The sequence below is a fragment of the Limulus polyphemus genome, unplaced genomic scaffold, assembly GCF_000517525.1.
Source record: "Limulus polyphemus unplaced genomic scaffold, Limulus_polyphemus-2.1.2 Scaffold626, whole genome shotgun sequence".
In the NCBI taxonomy this organism is placed as follows: domain Eukaryota; kingdom Metazoa; phylum Arthropoda; class Merostomata; order Xiphosura; family Limulidae; genus Limulus; species Limulus polyphemus.
Window position 1 is genome coordinate 454,625 of NW_013666236.1, and position 5,400 is coordinate 460,024.

The 5,400-nt window shown below is 33.7% G+C and overlaps 1 protein-coding gene across 3 annotated transcripts in view; it reads right to left on the bottom strand.

The window, feature by feature from the left end:
- The window catches only part of LOC106459553 (collagen alpha-1(I) chain-like), a 112,150-nt gene that overhangs the window by 105,720 nt on the left and 1,030 nt on the right, over positions 1–5,400 (bottom strand). The gene's annotated exons all lie outside the window — the stretch shown is intronic.

Genomic DNA, 5,400 nt, shown 5'->3' on the forward strand with positions numbered 1-5,400 from the left:
CACCACGGGTATCGAAACCCGGATTCTAGCGTTGTAAGCCCGCAGATATACCGCTGTGCCACTGGGGGGCTCTTGTGTTAGAACCAAAATACACTTTTACATTCGTGTAATGATTGGCAGAAAAAAATGACATTCAGTAAATATAAGGCAAACTTAATGTATTATATTTCATTGCGGTAAATTACGTAATTAATATTTTTGTTAAGCGCAAATATTCACGAAGGGCTATCTGTGTTTTGCCAACAGCGGGGATCGAAACCCGATTTTTAACATTATATTCTCCACAGCTACAGCTGAGCCACATAAGGGCATAACAATAGATAAAACGAGTAGAATACGTTTCAATTACGCATTACTCCTGTCTGTGTACATGAAAATATGAATGTCAGAATTTCGCATGTCCTTATGATATTTTTACTCACCTAAGAAAGTTTGAAGTAATTATCTTTAAAATCCTTTAGATGTTTATATAAATCCCATCAACTGTCTGCAATGTCATGTTTATATAAATCCCATCAACTGTCTACAATATCAAGTTTATATAAATTCCATCGACCTTCTACAATGTCATGTTTATATAAATCGCATCAACTGTCTGCAATGTCAAGTATCTGTCTGCAATGTCAAGTATTTAAAAGCATCTGACCTATTGTTTCAATACATGAAGGTCGTGATAAGATACAAGTAATATCTTGTAAAGGTTATTGATTGAATGTACATATGTATGTATGCATATGTCTGTCTTGAGAGAAAATATATTTTTTTTGCGCACATTTAACTCTTCAACTGCGGTAGATGGCGTAAGATGCAAGCATTTTGAATGCCCCGTCGCAAAAATTCGCGAATCTTTGCACATGGGGTGGTAGACAGATTTACACAAGCCGCAAACTAACGGTTAAGGGTTTTATTCATGCGGACACTCTTCTAAAGTAGTTGAAAAGTTCTATCCGGGATGTGCAGTGATGGAAATATTTGTCACATTCGAATATGGTGTGCTGAGATGGAGTGGGTAGTATTTGATTGAACATACGTTACAATTAACAGTTTGGTAACATTTACATTGATTTCTCACACCCTCAATTAAATGCTTAAGATAGGCAAGTGTAGTGCTTTCACTCAAAGTCTTATAAGACTAAAGAAGGGTGTTTTTGTGACTATCTTCCAATTCCCACAAGACGTTGTACTTAGATCTCGTCACGTAAGTTCCAGTCTCTCAACTGGATGCTCTATTCTTTTTATACACACATCATAACAGTATCCCAATATATCATTCTGCTCATTACTTACTACAAACATTACGTTATACATTATCTAGGTTCAGGTCGATCCTGCCGATTCGTAGATTCAGGGGAAGTCGCCCTGACCAAAGAAAAGGCAGCCAAATAACAGCATCCGCCGCCACAAGGATTTTCTCGGGCTCCTTGAACCCAGTAATTGTGTTGACTGTCACTTTTGTAACACGCCAGTAGCTGAAAATGTGGTATAATGTTTCGAACCTCGGACCTACTGCACGCTAACCACTAGGCCATACCTTGAAGGGAAGTTTAACTGTATTTTAAATAAGTGGATAATGAACACTCAAATCCACTTTAAAAAAAAAGTATATTCGTAACCTCTTGGACGCCAAGCAAGACCTTGAAGATGTACGTTTTTGTCAAATTTTATAAACTGACTCTTCTGTTTTTGTTATAATTTCGTATTCTTGACTGAATTCAGAGATTGAAGAATATAAACAAGTTTGTAGCATTATACCTATGTAAAATTATTATACAGAACTAGAAACCTTGCGCAATGAAACTCTTAAATTGCCTTTTTTATGCTATAATTACAGAATCACGTGTCTCATGTTGGCACAAAACATGGCTTGGCTAGTAACTTGCTTGTGTTTCAATGTCTCACCGTTGAGCGGTGTCCTGTTGACGCCTGTACATCATTGTATATAGCTTAGTCGTTCAGTTTCTCAGTGTGGAAACGACAAGTTATTAAACGGACGCGATAATGGTTAAATCGACTGAACAGACATCAACGGCGATTAAAGTTATCGTATAGCGATATCAGTTGAGAAGATAGACTCTATATTTGATCACAAACGCGATGATAAGGGCAACAAAATATGCCGGGATAATATAATATTTTTCCTAGAGTAAACATATTTTTAAGGATTTCTTTACATAAAACAGTTTTAATATAAACCGATAGGGAGACAACCAATTTGTCCATAATAAATGATTTTATTCAACCATAGAATATTGACTCCATCGCCTCTTTAAACGCATTTTTCTAAATTATTTATGCATCAACAGCTTGAGGGTTCATGATTGTATTGTTTACAGGGTTATTTACAACATATGAATCACATTTTCTTAAATAAAACCTACCATCAGTATTGATTTTGTATGTACAATTAACTATTGCACCATGCATTCAATGTCTTTCGTCAATTCACCGAGGGTTGTAACAGGCAAAAACAAAATATCGCTCAATGTGATGTAATATATAGAACTCGCCTGTAATGAACAGTATGAAGCAAATCAGTAAACTAGAAGGCTAATTCAGCAAGCGAGTCTGAGTTCAGTGATGACTTGAAGGTTATTCCTGTAAATAAGTCTCAGTTCAGTGGTAACTTGAAAGTTATTCTTGTAAATAAGTCTCAGTCCAGGGGTAACTTGAAGGTTAATACTGCAAGTAAGTCTCAGTTCAGTGGTTAATTGAAGGTTAATCCTGTAAATAAGTCTCAGTCCAGTGGTAACTTGAAGGTCAATACTGCAAGCAAGTCTCAGTTCAGTGGTTAATTGAAGGTTATTCTTGTAAATAAGTCTCAGTTCAGTGGTAACTTGAGTGTTATTCCTGTAAATAAGTCTCAGTTCAGTGGTAACTTGAGTGTTATTCCTGTAAATAAGTCTCAGTTCAATGGTAACTTGAAGGTTAATACTGCAAGCAAGTCTCAGTTCAGTGGTTAATTGAAGGTTAATCCTGCAAGCAAGTCTCAGTTCAATGCTAACTTAAGTGTTAGTCTAGCAAGTAAGTCTCAGTTCAACAGTTTCGTCTATAGAATTGATTGTGTTTGCTTTGTTTGTTGTTCAACACAAAGCTCCATGGATCAAACCCTGAATTTTAGAACTACAAGTCTACAAGCTTTCCTCTGAGCCACAAGAGAGGATTTCATTGCAGTCTTATATTAACCTACAAAATGTCACATCAGAAAGATGAAAAAGTGGCTATAATATTGATTTTGTAAATTAGTTTTCTATTTTTTTAGATTTTCTGAAATCAAGAGTGTGTTTACAAACTAATTTTTTGTCGAAACTCAGTAAAAAAAAGAAAATAAATTCAAGAAAACTAATATTTTGTTATACTACTATAAAGTAAGGCTCAAAGAGAATGTTGAAGTTTTCTGTGTCAGGATTTACGTTCTTGACCAATGTATTAAACATGGTAATGGGAAACAACAACAATATTTCCTTTTTATTTTTTACTGCAAGTCCACAGTGTTAGTTTTTATGTATTTATTGAAATGCTTTTGATACTCCATACCAGAGGAAGCCTCAAGTTTCTCTATTAAATATTTTATGATATTTCATACCAATGTTGTTCTCTATTAAATATTTGATGATATTACATACCAGTGTTCTTCTTTGTTAAATATTTGATGATATTCCATACAGTGTTGTTCTTTGTTAAATATTTGATGATATTCTATACCAGTGTTGTTCTCTGTTAAATATTTTATGATATTCCATACCAATGTTGCTCTCTATTAAATATTTGATGATATTCCATACCAGTGTTGTTCTTTGTTAAATATTTGATGATATTCCATACCAATGATGTTCTCTATTAAATATTTGATAATATTCCATACCAGAGTTGTTCTGTAATAAATATTTCATAACATATATGATCACATCGGTAACTAAGCAAACTCATAATTTTTTAATTAAAACAACTTTTGGAAACATTTCAGTAAATTCTAATATTATAACTTTGTCTCCCTTAGTTAATCTGTTTTTGACATTATCACGAAACAATATAGAAAAACGTATTAAAATGTAAAATTATACTAGTTCTAATATATATATATATATATATGTTGCTTACATAAGGCTGGTAAAAGAGAAATTACTACATTATCCAATAATTTTTGTTACAACGTAAAACAACTTGTGGTAGAAACAATATAACTTGTGTTCTGTCTGGTTTTAGAATGGCTACAACTCAAATTTCAAGTGAAAAACAATAAGGTCATCGTCAGCTAACAAAACAGAACATAAATGTGTTGGTTGAGGCATATTCTTTGTGTTGAATTTTAGGTAATCCACATACACCTATATAAAATGTGACTTCCAAACACAACAATGTATCTACAAAAAAAGATGATTAATTATGTGCGTGTGTGAGTGTCAGTGAGTATCAGTCATCACCCAGAGTTGGGTGGCCCGATTACCCTAATTTCTGATAAAGTATTGTTTGTTTGTTTTTGAAGTTAAGCACAAAGCTACACAATGGTCTATCTATGCTCTGCCCGCCACAGGTATCGAAACCCGGTTTCTAGCATTGTAAGTCCGCAGACATACCGCTATGTCACTGGGGTCTTTGATATAGTGACTGGAAACTGTCCAACGGTATACATGGGTATTTTTAACTGAGAAGGGTTATAAAAAAACGGCACATTTCCAGTTTTTTGGCTTTGAGCTGTTAACAATACACGTACTTAATCAGTTAAATGAATCAATTATTGCCTTCCAAAAACAGGGTTTGCAATGAGGTCATTAGAGAATTAATAACAAAAGAAACAGGGAAAGGGAATATTATCTAATATTGTATTTTATACAGTTCTTGCTTCCTACTCTCAGCTAGTTTAAATAAGCATGATTTTGAATTGAACACAAAAATCTTGTATGTTTCTATCGTGTCATAGTTCACACAAGTCTGTGCTTAGAAAACACAATTTTTGTTATTGTGAAATAACACAGTATTTATGTTAATTTATAAACCAACGTTTTCTTAAGATTGTGTGGTTTTTATGCCTTATAACAATCAATTATTACATTTCTAAGTTGGAGTAGTTTATCAGTCGTATTAGAATTAATAAATAAATAACCTCTATCTTTAGTGTACACAGTTTATAGCTCATTATTTCAATTCTTAGCTTCCATGAAGTTGTGGTACCACGCGCTTACTATCAATACACTAGATATCTTAGTATCAATAGTGTGTATATATTTTTCTCAAACAGTGATGATAATCTCAGGATTCGATGACGAGGAACCCACTTTGAGACTAATAATGGCTGGAGACGGCTTAAATGGGTAATGAAGAAAAACTTTAATACAAGTTTAACATGACAGCAAATGTACAACCTTGTCGAAACGTTGTACATTTGCTGTCATGTTAAACTTG